This window comes from Marmota flaviventris, unplaced genomic scaffold, assembly GCF_047511675.1.
Source record: "Marmota flaviventris isolate mMarFla1 unplaced genomic scaffold, mMarFla1.hap1 Scaffold_54, whole genome shotgun sequence".
NCBI lineage: Eukaryota > Metazoa > Chordata > Mammalia > Rodentia > Sciuridae > Marmota > Marmota flaviventris.
This window is the reverse complement of record NW_027288344.1, coordinates 738,294-753,841: the sequence shown is the minus strand read 5'-3', so window position 1 is coordinate 753,841 and position 15,548 is coordinate 738,294. Positions and strand designations below refer to the sequence as shown.

General features: G+C 39.8%; 1 pseudogene; it reads right to left on the bottom strand.

Moving 5' to 3' along the window:
- Positions 1–7,656: 7,656 nt before the first annotated feature.
- The window catches only part of LOC139704335 (transcription factor JunD-like), a 69,206-nt pseudogene continuing 61,314 nt past the window's right edge, over positions 7,657–15,548 (bottom strand).

Genomic DNA, 15,548 nt, shown 5'->3' with positions numbered 1-15,548 from the left:
TCAGAACACTAACCTATAAATCAGTTGAAATAAGAAAAATCTTATTTTAAAGCTTTATATATCAAAACAATAACATTGATATAAGAAGAAATGAACGTTTTGGTTATTGGAGTAACTGGATATGATTGAACAGTTAAAAGAATTTTTTGTAATTTGATTGAATTCCAACTGCATTAAAAACTAAAGTCAGCCAAGTGTGGTGGTTCACACCTGTAATCACAGCACTTCAGCTGGCTAAGGCAGGAGAATTACTTGGTATTAAGGTGTAATTTTTGTGACATAAGAATAGCTACTTCTGTTTAATTTTTGTTTCCATTTGCTTGAGATAACTTTCTCTTATTCTTCACTTTTGTCCTATGTGTTTCTTTTGGAGGTGAATTGAGATTCTTCTAGGCAAAATATAGATGGTTTTTATTCTGTCAAAAATCAGTACCTTGTGGTGGTTGATGCTTTTGGAAGTGCAAGGATCTCACATTAGATTTCTTGGTTCCTCTTAAGTAGAAGGGAATGGGGGACTTGACATCTCTTGGAATCCTAGCATGCAGAGCAGGAGGTCACAGCTACAGGGTGTGATGATCACCCCCAACTCTCTGCCCAGCCAGCTGTCTCTGCACAGTGTTGACTTAGATGAGCCATTTGGAATGGGAGTCATACTGGGGATGCTGGGATTTTGATTTCTCCTTATGTAGCTTAAAATTTTTAAATATTAAAGACTATTGAGGGGAAATGTCCACTAGGTGTTCATCTAGCTGTTCCATCCAGTGGGACAGAGAACTGCAGGATGGGGACCCATGAAGGGACCCCTTGACAAGCATCTTCAGAGCCTCAGACAGTGGTCCAAGCCCAGGCTTTGGAGTCAATGGCTTGATTTTATATAAGTCTGTCTATATACATGTTTGTGTGTTTGTGATTTTTACAAAATCTTTTCATAAAATAAGTTATAGATGACCGAATCACACAAGATGTTCCTGGGAGACAGACTAAACCTTCCCTGTGTTCTTTCACTTTTCAGTTAACCCTTTAATAGAAGGAGAGGAGAAGCTAACACCAAATGGCGGTGAGGAGGGGCAGCTGCACTGGCTAGTTGCAGAGGTGCTGCATGGCCTGGTGAGGACCGGCCGGCAGCTGCCTCCTTCTTCTCAGCTCAGGTGTGAAGTGTAAGCCCACTGGGAGACACAGCCTGATTCATGCCTCATGAACCATGATGTGCTGGCTGTCTTAATCAGCATTGAGTTTTGGTTCCATGGCCAATGGCTAAATATTAACAAAAAGCAACTGGGTTCCTCAAATTGATTGACAGGGTGGCCCTCCCCTGTTTCATTAGTGATTGCTTCCATTTGGATCTGGGTGGTCCCTAGAGGCCAGGTGTTGATGGGGTTCCTAGTCTGGTGTTGATGAGGTGGGGAACCTTTGGGGACTTTGCAGAAGATTCTAGATCATGGGCCTTGAGGGAGGCTGCAGGAAGCCAGCTCCCTCCTCTTCTTTGTTCAGGGAAAGAGTGAGTGGACATTTTCTCTACCCCACGCTCCCTGCCACAGGGTGCTAACTCACCACAAGCCCCCAAACCTGACCACAGTCTAAATCCTCAAAAACTATATGCTAACAAACCCCTTCTCTCTGCAAGTTGATGTCTCAAGTGTTTGTTCCAGCAATGGAAGCCAACGAACTGTCACCATGTTGTCTGGACTACAGCAGCAAAGAAAAACCCAGAAGGGAGCTGAGGATGGATTCCAGATTTCCAAACATGGTCATATTTCCCAGCGCACGTTGCACCAGGGCAACAGCATGGGGAGGGCCTGTCCTCTGCAGAAAGCCTGGGCTTTGCTTCCCCTCTTTTCTGTGGACAACAGAGCCTCCCTCTGCCCCAACCAAAGTGCTCAGAAAAGGAGGGCTTTGAACTATGGGTCCTGGTGGCTCACCTCCTGAGGTCTAGGTCCAACAGCCAGACAAGGCAGGGAAACACTTGCCCCCACTGGCCAAAGGCACGTGGCTTCCATGCAGAGAGCCATGTCCTCTGTCTTGTTCCCTTGGCTTCAGATTATGTGTTCTGAGCCTTTCCAATTTGCTTCTTTTTACAATCTTTTCTCTTTTGGCAATGCAACCATTTGTCTTCTGGTTTCATCTTTATTATTCACATTCCCTCAGGATGAGTATTCATTACAATATTTTAAATTAAGACCTGCACTGCCCTCCTAGCTGTGTGCATCAGGGCTCCCCACACAACACGTGTAATTCTTATCACAGGATTTCAGGCAGTTTGTACATGATATTCTATTAAAAACTCAGTTCCACTCAAGGTTGTCACAACCCAGGGATCACAGCTTCCTTCCGGATGATGTCCTGAGATACATTCACACATTCCTGTTAGCAGCAAGTTTCCTCCACAGGCCTGTGTTTCACATCTCATTTGATATAAAAATGCAACAGAAGGCATAAAAAGAAGCAGTTATTTATTTACATTATGGAATGGATTCTAGAGGGATACTAGATAAGCATAAATTATCACACCATAGCCACAATCCCTGCCCTTCTTCAGCCCAGGGGAGGAGGGTGAGGCCAGGAGCTGTCAATCACACAGCTGTTTCTCAATCACTTCTAAGAATTGCAGACTTTGCTCTTAGAAAACAACAGTGACAACCACCTCCAAGAACTTGTGTGGTTCTCTGCATTTGAAATATTACCATTTGACCAAATATTTCAACAAAATTCCCTCTGAATGGAACCTGGACACCATCACCTACCTAGTGTCCCAGGATGCAGGGACAGATGGCACCCACAGCATGCTCTGCGGGTATCAGGACCCCTGACACTGTGGGGACTGTCTGGCTCACTCTCACTCAAGTCCCCATCAGAGTTCATGGCCCCCCAGATCCCCTCCCACATTCCATCCAAGGCCTTCAGCTGAGGTTGATGGGAACCCCTGACTTCAGGGTGGGCTATGGTAGTTGCTTAGGGGATCACATGTCATAGTTATATCCCCAGGGCCAGGGATGACCAGGACTTGTGCTGGGCCTGTCTGGGAAGAAAAGCTTCTATCAGAGTGACCACATCAGCAGATGGATGCAGATGTAGTCAGTTTCCATCCTCCTCCTCCAGGGTGCAGAGCACCTGAGAGGAATACAACCATGGGAAGATGGGGACAGACTCTGAGGAGAAGGTTGGAGCCCCAATCTAACACTCCTTTTGCCTGTCCACAATGAACTCAACCTGCCTGTTAATTAAAACAATCAAAGAAGGCTTGGTGGTTTTCCTAGCCTCAAACATGCCTGGCCTAGGACTGGCCCTCAACAATAAAATTTGCACTGAAAATTAATAATTTCCAACAACATTGTTTTTCTTTTGTTTCTTTTCTTTTCTTTCTTTCTTTCTTTTTTTGTATATTTTTTTTTGTGAAGTGGTGCTGGAGTTTTCCTACAAAAATCAAGAAAATCTATTTCTACAATTTTCATGATATTTTTAGAGAATAGTGAACATAAGCCCTTAGTGAATAAACTAATACGTTATTAAAAAGATGTTTATACATCAATAAAAAATGATTATTTATCACTCTGCTCCATAGGTAGTAATTCTTTGAATACTAAGGAAAATATGTTCTAAACTTATTTCACTACAAATAATCATGAGAAAATTATCTGAGATTTTTTAAAGTCCACCTAACTTCCAGTATGCTACCTATAAAATGAGATTACTTTTTTTTTTCTTACCCAACAAATCTCTGGTTGAAATAAATGAAGATAGTCCAAGTAAAGAGGTATACTGATACATATTAAGGGGCAGATAAATTGTGGGTGATATTACTTAGAAACACAGTCCTATTGATCAGATAAATACTAGGCATTTGATGAGACTGAAAATTCCATATTCTTTCTCCATATTTTCTTTATAACTTAATCCTTCCCATGTAGATCTTTCATTTCTGAGCTATGGTAGTTACTAACACTATCCTACCAGAAACAGATAACAGGGTCCATGAGTCATTTCTGTCCAGATCAAGTTCCATTATGCTCACAACAATATTTAGTAGAGTTGGGATTGACCAGGGCCAGTCAGGGCCTTCTTTTACATTTCTCAGCCAAGGTTAACAGAAAAGAGGTTCTCATTTTGGTTCCTAGAATGGGAAAGAGAAAATCCTGCATGATTGGCATCTACAGTTCATTTTTTTCACAGTTCTTAAACTACCTGCTCATGGCTAAGCTGAACTGTACAGTAGCTGAAGAAATTATCTTCAAGCACAGATTGGTTCATAATGACAATGTATATCTGCTAAATATTCAATTTGATGAGGTCAAGAGAAACAGAAGATGGACTACAATGGGAAGGGGTAATTGGAAGAAAAGCTGGCTTCCTCAGAAAGAAGGTGCTTTAACCTGTCTTCATTCCCAAATGAGAAAAAACATTAGTCAAATGTGTTCCTTCCTTTCTCTCTTCTCTACTTTCTTCCTTTCTCATTTTATTGGTTATTTCCTTCTTATCTCTCACTCTCCATCCCTTCTTTGATTTCTTTCTAAGAGAAGATGTCTCAGTTTACTCTTCATATTTACTTCTCACAAACTAGTCATTTGGAAAATAAAGCTCTATGGGAGCCATATACATTTATATTAGGTATCGTTTCTCTGAATTTTTTTTAGTTGAAAAACTTGAAAAATATATTTTAAGAGTATACACACTCACATAAAACATTAGTGTTTTTTGTTTAATTTAATTTCTTATACAACAAATCATACATGTCCAGGGTCTAGTGAGAAGCCTTAGATTGTTTTGCTAGGAATACAACCAAAAACAAACAAACAAAAATGACAACAGTAATAAAGTCCAAATTATTTTCTATTACATTACTGACTTTTCTGTAATAAAAGCAGTTTATAATAATTTAGAGAAAGTTATTTTATCTTTTCCTGATAAGTATTCAAGCTTTCAAAGGAATTTTCACTGATTTTCTTCACCCAAATATCAAAAGATGATTTTGTTCACTGAAACTTTAAAGAAAAAATGCATTTCAAAGACATTTTAAATTCATTCAATGAATAACAACAGACTTTGGATGTTCAGGTAAAGTAAGCATTTTCTATAGATTTTTTTTTTTTTAATTTTAAAAGAAAAAGGTAATTGGATCATCAGAGTACAGCTTTGCTCCAAATATCTGAATCCACACATTGATGTCAGGATGGCCAAAGCTGGGGAAAAAATGAAATTTTTCTTGAAGAAACTCAAAGCCCTGGCTACCTATTTCTTTGTATTCATGTGTCTTTCAGGCACTGAGGGACTATTCTGGAAGAGCCAGCAGAGTTAATGAATATTGCAGCATTATTCAAAGTGTAGCCACTTATCTGAAAAGACTTTCTGTTATTACTGAGTTTATTCATGGGAAATAGTCATTTTTCTTCTTGGTCATAGATGTGTCAAAAACAGTTTAACAAGTTGAACTTGACAGTTTTTTCTACCACAGCCTGGTTTATTAGTTTCCCTTGAAATGAAGCATTTTATTAAATTGATTAAAAATATGTGTGTAAACTATTATGTTCTACTCTGTCCTCAGCAGCAAGAGAACTGATGATCTATTTGCTTAACATTGTTTCTTTCTACAAAACATCTCTAGGCTTCACATTTGGGTTTCCAGCTAAATTCAGCATGATGTTTATGATAGGGCTCCTTTTATTTCCCTATTTCTTAACACTGTAATAGTATCTTATATTCTCCTACTCTACAAATACCTAAATATCTTAGTGTAGTAATTATCCCAATACACACAAACACACACACACACACACAAACACACACACACACATGAAAAAATGTTGATTCCACCTTTCGTGGAACTTAGCTTTTAATTCAGAATTATTTCATAATCTTCTTCCTGCTCTCATGGGGGCTCTGTCACTTCCCTTGACTGATCCTCTTATGTTTCATTTATTTCAAAGGTTTTGACATTTATTTCAGGAGAATTATGTCAAGAGTATGAATGACATTACACTCCATTAGCAATAAATTTGATAATATTGGAGAGTTAGAGTGTTAAAATATTTTATCCCATCATTTCATACTTCCATGTAGAAACTCTGATAGAAATTATAGCTACTTTAAGTATTGTATGGATCAAAAACTTAAGATGTGGGCTAAAAATTTTGAGTAAAATACCCAAATTGAAGTCATGGCTGTGTTATTTAATGAAGTTTTAACAAGTGACCACAAAACACTGGACACACACACACACACACACACACACACTTGTTTAAAGAAAGGAATCTTGGAGGTGTCAGTCCTCTTCTGGGGAAAACAAAAAAATGTTTAAAAAAATATTGTTATTGAGGACTAACATTTGTCAAAGCAGGCTAATGTTAAGGTAGGCATTTCTCCTCTAAAGCATGAAGTGTTGAGTGTACTACATTAATTCTCTCAAGGAAGGGTTTATCACCAGCCTAACAACTAAGAAAAAAAAAACATTATCAGAAGAATTCTCAGCCCAGTTCTACAAGAAATTGAAAAAAGAATGAACACCAATTTATCTAAAATTATTTTATGAAATATAAAATAGCAAAACCTTCTAACCTCATTCTATGAAACTAATGTCAACCTGATGCAAAAACCAGACAAAGACACATCAAGGAAAGAACATTTCAGACCAGTATTCCTGCTGAACAGAGATGTAATAATTCTCAATAAAATTATGGCAAACAGCATACAAAATCATATTAAAAAAGATTGTACAACATGGTCAGTGGGCTTTGTCCCAGGGATGCAGGGTTGGTTAAACACATGGAAATCAATAAACATTTTTTAAGTAAATAGATATAAAGACAAGAATCAAAAAAAATATCTCAACAAATGCAGAAAAAGCATTTGACTAAATACATGGTCCAAACACTAGAAAACTATATATAATAGAAAAATATCTTAACACTACAAAAGCTGTTTATGGTAAATACAAGGGAAATCTTCTTCTTCTTCTTCTTCTTCTTCTTCTTCTTCTTCTTCTTCTTCTTCTTCTTCTCCTCCTTCTTTTTTTTTTTTTTTTTTTTTTTTGAGTAAGGAGATTTTACTGAAAACAGAAAACCAAAACCGGACAAAGGATTACAAACAGGAATGTGGACTCCTAGCAAAACAAAAACAAAAACAAAGAACAAAAAGTGTCCAAAGGACAAAAGGGGGTAGCAGCGAGAGTAAGGAAAAGGGTGATTTTTTTTTCTTCTTCCCATTTCTTTTTAAAAAGCCAACACAAAGAAACACAGGCACACACAACCCTTTGTTCCCGAGTAGAAACAAAAATACGGAAGAATCGAAAACTCTGTTCTTCTTTCTTCCAAAGGCAAAAAAAAAAAAAAAAAAAATGTAAAAGAAAAGGCAGGCTGAAGGCTGCGCCGCACAGAGCCCCTTCTGCAGCAGTGTGTAGAAGGGGCGGCTAGGCCCTGGGTTTGTGTGACACCTGGCGGCAGCACGGGGAACAGAGGCAGTACGAGGGGGTGTCATGCGCTCGCCCCCAACCTCCCAGAAGCAGGGGGTCCAGCTTGTCAAGTCCAAGGCGCCCTCTCCAAGTCCTGGGCATCCTCTTGGAGAGGGTCGTCAGGGCAGCACCATACCAACTCCTGGGAGCTCAATCCCCGCCCCCTGCAAGCCCGCCCCTCAAGAGGAGGCGGGCGAGGATGCGCCCTGTGCTTGGGCTCAGTACCAGGGCACCTAGTACTGGGGTAGAAGCTGGCGGCTGTTGACATGGCTGAGGACTTTCTGCTTGAGTTGCGCCGCCTGCTTGGGCAGCAGGCTCCTGGAGGACGCCAGTTCCGTGTTCTGGCTCTTGAGCTCTTCACTTTCTCCTCCAGGTGAGAGATGCTCCAGCTTGCCCTTGGGGCACTTGGAGGCTGCGATATTGTTGAGCAGCTGCTTCGGCTCAGCCTTTATGAGCTCCTGCATGTCCATGTCGATTGGCGACAGCAGGCTTTCTCCGAAGCTTGGCAAGGTGGGCACCATCTGTGGCTTTCCTTGAGCACAGCTAGGCACAGCGGCCCCAGTAAATCACTGGGTGTCAGCGGCTGTGGGAAGGGAACGGGCTAGGAGGAGAAGGCGACAGTGGCAGCATCCCCAGCAGCCCCGGCGCCATCCTTGTAGTGGCTCAGGTTTAGGAAGACTTGTGCCAGCTGGGAGAGTGGCGCCGATGCCGTGCCAGAGGGTCCTCCTGCGAGGCTGCAGCAGCAGCTGGGCTGCACCCAGCCAAGCTGGTGCTGCTTGTTCAAATCCTCCAGGGCCTTGACAAAGTCCTCGGTGAACTCCTGCTTCTCCCTGGCCACCATCTTGGGTAGAAGAACTGCGTGCTCCTCAGCGTGGTTGTGACCAGCCCGTTGGTCTGGATGGTTGGTCAGCGTGGTTGGACCAGCCCCAGGTCGGGCTGGAGAGCAGGCTGTCGTGGCGACTGCTGGGGGTGCAGTCTGCGCAGGGGGGCCAGAGGTGGCGCCACCACCACTTGTTTGCTCAGGCTCACGTCAGCTGTCATTCTTCACCACTCTGCCTGCGACGCTGTTTGGGGCGCCCCAGGGACACGCAAAGTTGCTGCTGCTGCCACTGACGCCATTGCCCAGGCTGCTCAGCGCCTCATCACCTTAGAAGGGTGTTTCCAGCCTCTGCATCACCATTGCGCCCGGTCTGGGAGGACTGTCCATGGCCTCCCTGGGGGCTCGCTCCCCTCCCCTGCCCATTCAGCCCTGTGCCCACCCAGGCAGTGGCCGCTGCACCTGGGCCTTCTGTGGCGGCTCCTCAGAAACATTATTCTTAAGGGAGAAAAAATTAAAGCATTTCCTCTAAAATTCAAAAAAAGGCAAAGGATGCCTTTTTTTTGCCACTTCAATTCAACATCATCCTTGAAGCTCTATTCAAAACCTGTTTCTATTCATTTATCTTTAATAAATAAATGAATAGATAAATGAATAGAAACATAGGAAATCAAACTATCACTATTTACAAATGACATGATTCTATATTTACAAAATCCCAAAAATTTCTTTTGAAAATTTTCTTGTCTAATAAATTCAGCAAAATAGCCAAATATAAAATAAACACCGATAAACCAAATTAATTTCTATACTCAAGCAATGAATTCAGTGTAATAAAAATTAGGAAAACCACCCCATTAACAGTGGCCTCAAAAAAGAAAAAGAAAGAATAAAATAAAATACTTTTGAATCAATCTAAAAAAGAGGTAAAAATACCTCTACAATGAAAACCACAGAACACTAAAGATAGAAATTGAAAATCTCCCATGCTCTTGGTAGGAAGAATGATCATAGTCAAAACGGCAATACTAACAAAATACTTATACAGATTCAGTGCAATTCCTTTTAAAAGTCCAATGAAACTCTTCATAAAACTAGAAAAAGCAATCATGAAATTCATTTAAAAAATAGGAGAGCCCCAATAGTCATTCTCAACAAGCAATTCTCAACAAAATGATTGAATCAATAGACATCACAATACTAGACCTTAAACTATACTACAGAGAAATAATTAAAAAAAGAAAGAAAGAAAGAAAAAGGAAACCCAATATCAAAATACATATAGACCAATCCATACTAGACAAAGGTGACCAAAACATAAATTGGAGAAAAGATAGCCTCTTCTACAATTGGTGCTGGGAAAACTGGAAATCCATATGTAGAAAGATGAAATATCCTGCTATACAACACAAGCAGATGAAGTTGCTATTTTTTCAATCTAAAATAGAAAAAAAGAAAGAAGAGCATATGTTTGTGAGCAAAATATACAAAGAAAACACAAAAGAAACACTTTACAACATTGCTTTAGGAAATGGTCCTTTGGTTATGACATTAAAAGGACAGGGAAGAGAACCATAAGCAGACAAGTATAATTCCACTAAACCAAAAGCTTCTGCACAGCATAGTAAAGCATGAACAGGGAAAAGATTCAACTGTTGGAATGAGAGAAATTACTTACACATCACCTGAGAAGAGTATAAAGTCTGAAACACAAAATAATCTCTATGAAAAACCATTAAGTGAGCTGGGTACAGTGGGACATACCTTGAATACCAGTGGTTTGAGAAGCTGAGGTGGGAGGAACACAAGTAAAAAACCAGCCTCATCAAGTTAGCCAGGCCCTAAGCAACTGAATGAGACCATGTGTCTAAATTTATATATATATATATATATATATATATATATATATATATATATATATATATATATATATATATATATATATATACACACATACAGAGAGAGAGAGAGAAGCATGTTGTTTGCAAAGAAATGTGGTTAGGGTGAAATGGGGTGCTACTCTTCAATGGATATAAAATTTTAATTGCATAAAATAAACAACTTCTAGATATTTGCAGCAAAATTCTGTAGTTACACTTTACAATAGTATAATGTTCACTTATATGTTTTCAGAGTACATGTATCCTACTTAGTGTTCTTACTATTGTGCAAGGGAGGAAGGGAGGATACAAGGGACTGAGGGAGGGAAGATTGATGGAGAGAGAGGAGGAGGCAGAAGTCAGGGAAAGGAGGTCTAGCCCCATGATGCTCTTCCTACACAGTCAGGATAACTGCTCAAAGTGGACCTGTCCTTGATTGAATATTCTGCAGTTGTTATCATAATTTTATTGATTTTACCTTACTACTTATTTTTCATAAGTAAATTCCAAGAAGGCAGTGGACCACAGGTATAAACACAGCATATAAATGTAACCTGCAGGTATAGTGCATTTGACCACCTCATGAACACTGAGTTTTCATTCCCATTATCCCAAATTCCAGCAGGCAAGGAAATATGGTAGCTAAGAGAGAGTTGAGTATAATGTGACCATGTCTTATTCACCAGTAAGTAAAAAAAGGGAGCAGGATGAAACCTGGGGAGGCCACACCTTAATGTTCAACCAGAATTAGATTCAAATACAGAAAGAAGACAGCTTTGTCACTCAAAGTACTTCACTGTGTTAACCCACCTCTCCAGCTGAGAATATGAAGGGAAAGGAAAAGTAGGGTGATCCACAGTCATTTTTCTTCCAGTTCTTTCAAACTCATTAACAAACTAGCTGGAGAAATTGTTCACAGTTATCAAGTTGTATTAAAAACAATTGCACTGGTTCTGTGTAACATTCACTGCTTTGGTATTAATGAACACAACATGGATATGTAAGCTTTCCAATGTGACTTGCTCGTAAGTTTGCATATAGAATTGATATGGCATACACAAAGATGAATGTTAGAAGTCTTGATAAAAATTTAAAATTCTGTAATAATGACAATTAAAAGAAACACAAAATTTACCATGACATGTGAAGAGATCACAGAAGAAAGAAATAGATTTCTGTGGCATGATGTCAATTGTAGAGGTCACCTGATTTTATACAGGGAGTCAAAGTTTTCATTTTGCATTGGGCCTGACAAATTACACAAGTTTCCCTAAAAATACCAGTAAAAATGTGTATACTTCCCTGGAGAAAATGATGATTCTAGGATCTGGTAAGATAAATTAAAAAATGAACCTGAATATAGTAGGAGAAAAAGAAGGAAGAGTAAGAGGAGAGTCTCCCAAGATGGCCCACATGTGGATTCCTGACAAATGACATGAGAATTAAAGTAAAAGATCCTGAAAGAGTGAAAGCTGGAAAAATATGAGCAATAAAATAAAAAAAAAAACATTATCAGTAAATTATAAGTGAAAGCAACAAATGAATATATATTTACTGATAAAACATAATTGACTTCATTGATAATAAGTGATGGGAACAGACAAATATTTCATATAGAAGTGTTCAAAACAATGCAGGAGAATAGCATCCCCTCCTGCATGTGGAGTTTAGTATCCTTGTCTTTTATGGGTGGGCAGATTCAGTGGCTTGATTGCAACAAATAGTGAAGGAATAAGGAAAATATTACATTCCCAAAGGATGAAGCTGGCACAAACTGACAATGGATGGAATGTAGCACTTCAAATATTTCAGTGACCATCAGATAACCTCTATATACTTTGAGAACAAGGCATTTCAAATGCATACTATTCCTTCCAAAATTATTTAATAAGTTCTCTTTATAGGTGACTAAAAATAACCATTATCACAAGCAGGAAACAAAACAAAAGTATACTCTCTCCCTCAGTGTTGAGTGCCTACCTTTCAGTGATCAAATAGAATAATTAGTTTTAATTTATTTTTAATTAACAAATATTTATTGCACATGTTAATGGAATTGAACATAATATTTCCAAATGCAAGGCACACAGTTATCATATCTAATTATCTATCTTCTACTTTCATCCCTTGCCCTGTCCCAGCACCCTTCCTACTCTCCAGAAATTACTATGGGGCTTCTATATTACTTCTAAAAAATCAACTCTAGGGTGTAGGTGGCAAACATGGTAATAGAAAAAAATTTCTGCATCTACAAACATTTGCAGAAATAAACTCTTCCTACATCTCAGAGGCCATTAATGTTAACACCTTGCTGAGTCTCCCTTTATCTCATTGTACACAATCAGAAAAATGATCTCCAGCTATTGCCTTCACTATGCTGACATTAATTTTTCCATAAATCTTCCATTTGGCTTCCCACCACCTGAGGACAGGGGCTCCACTGAGATCATCAGAAACCACTATGGCACCAAATCACAAGGTCCCTCCTTGAACACCCTGTAGTTCACTTTTTAGTGGCTTTTAGAATAAAAGGTTCTGCCTTTCTTTTTAAAATCATCTCTTCCAGAAATCTATGTCATTACATTTCCCTGATTTTCTATCTCCTTAACTGTATGCCCTCACTCTCTGTCTCCTTCATATAATTTTCTTCACCAATGCTAAATATAGGAGTGTCCCCAGCTCAGAGAAATGCTCCCTCTACTTCTATATCTTCACCCACACCTAGGGTCATGCTCAACCTCATTGCAGTATTTTGCACATTCCCCCGCCTTCCAGATATTCATTTTCTTCCCAGTCCTCTCCTCTCACATTCAAACATGTTCATGTGGAAATCAAGGAGAAATCACAAACATCAACACAAAAGCCTTCTTTGAGACTAGCCTCATGTGGTTTTTCTGCTCCATACAGGATTGGGTATCAGCAACTACCCTAGAGTGCTCAAGTCAAAAATTCAGCAATTGTCCTTGATCTTTTCACCATTACACTCACACCAATCCATCCCCAAACCTGCTTATACTAAAGACAATATTATAAACATATATTGTGAAAGAGAGATACGTGTATTCCAAATTATTGCTTTATAAGTATATAATTATATGTACATTAAATGTTTATAAAATATATAATTATAAATAAATAAATCAGTTTAACCCACTTTTATTCCTGTTACCAAGTCATGCCATCATGTCATATAATACATATTCTATTGATAATCATATCCATGGGGACAAGTTCTGCTAAGTGGCCACAAATCCTCCTCATATTGAGGGACTTAAAAGATGCTTTTGCCAAAAACCACTGAATATTTACTTAGGCCTAGAGATGCCCAATGGACAACTACAAGTGAGATAACACTTGGCATCTCTGAGATATATTTATTCTATTTAATGGCTTATAATTTCCACAGCATAGAAAAGAGAAAAAAATACCTGCAATATTAGTAAGAACAACTGAAACATCCCAGGAACAACAGGTGTAGAAAGAGGCCATGACTGAATTGAAACCCTTATTCCACTTCTGAATAAATTTTGAAAAAAAAAATATATATGTGTATACACACATACACACACACACACACACACACTCGTATATACACACACACATACACACACACATACATACACTGGATAGTTAGTGTACTACTCCCTTTCATAGCTGGATGATTAATTTCATACATACAATTAATGAATATTCGTATGAAAAAAATTAAAAAGCTGCTTATAAAACAAATACTGAAGGTCTTTCTAAAATGTTTCTTAACCAAGCCAGCCAATAAGTAGGCAGATACTTTGGTGGACGCTAGAAAAAAAAAAAAGTCAAAAGTAGAGTTCTGATGCCGTCTAGTGTCTCATTAGGAGTTAGCACTTCTAACAATGGGAAAGTACCCACATTAAGAAGAACAGTAAGTACAAGTAGGGATGAGACAGGAATTCTTGAAACCTCCGAGAGGGGTGGGGAGATGCAACTGGAGAAGTAAGCAAGGGAGGGATCCTTAAGGAGGCCTTTATCTCACAGGTAGAAAAGGATTGGGGCAGCTATGTGACATGGTCTCAGTACGTACACAGCAGACACTAAGAGAAGTCTCTGTGAACATGCCAGTAAAATTTTTGTTCCCCAAAATCAAAGTGTCTCAGGTGATATCCCCAGGACCTCTTCCAGAAACCCCTGGAACCCAATCAACCTGAAATATAAAAAAGTGCACAGCATCCCATGAGAGGGAGGAACCAAGAAAGGCTGTGCTGTGGCATCTTCAGCCTCCCTCCATTGCCTCAGTGTGTAAGGGGGAAAACTGAGACCCCCAATGGAACAGACCCTGAGGTAACATTTCTATCTCAGAGCCCAAAGATCCTGCTTCCCCACTGGCTCCACAGTCTCCTGACAGAATTTCCAGATGCCTCGCCTGACTCCAATTGCCTCCTTTGGACACACCCACCATGCCCTCTGCTCCTGCACCACTGCACCTCCTGGTTCCTAGGCTGTGCTCACCTAAGGAGTGCTGGATGGGGTGTTGCCTCCCACATGCTTCCCCTGTCTCCTCCCCACCCACTGTTGGGTGGGCTCCACTCACTCAGCCTGACTCTGCCTCACCAGCTCTGCCCAACATTCAAGCCCCACTAGGTCCTCTCCACTTTATTTAAATGGGCTCCACCCAACATCTTGCCTCTTACCTGCTCTCTTATTCAGAGTCACCCCCACTCCATCCACTTGATCCTCTGCATTCTGTCCACGTGGCTCAGCCTCCACTGACATATTTAACACTCTTGGATTGCAGGTTTTTCCCTCCAGTTCTGGAATATTTGCAGTCTGGCTTGGCCCAATTCCACCAACATCCAATAACATAAAAAATGGCTCTGGTCTTCTTCATTAGCCATACTTTTCCATCAAGTTCACTCCTATGCCAGCCTCCCTGTGTCACCTGGCCTCTCTACTGCTCCTTGAAAACTCTATCTGAAATGAAAAAATGGGATCTTGCAGAGATGACCATGGTTGTGACATCACTGAGTCTAAGTGACAATTACCTTTGGGCTATGGTCACCTTTGAACCCCACATCTTTAATGTTTGACCTTGAACAAGTGTGCTAACCTAAGTTAGAGTATCTCCATTTACAAAATTCAGCTGATGATATACTTTATTTGCATAAACGTGAACACGTTTTTAACACTATCTGTGTATTATGGATGCAGAGGCACTGGCAAGCAACTAGCAAGGTCCATGCCCTATATGTGAAAGAGCCCAGCCAGAATTTAAAAAGCATGTTTGCAAAAGATATGGCCTTCTGCTTTTCTTTAGCCCTGTGGCCTTAAGCACCTTCTCTTACCCTTTCAGCACAGGATGGGCACAGCTACTTGGCAAACAAGAGTCATCTGTGATCTCTTCTCCAGCCAGCTGGGGCATCTCAGATTGGGGGAGCAT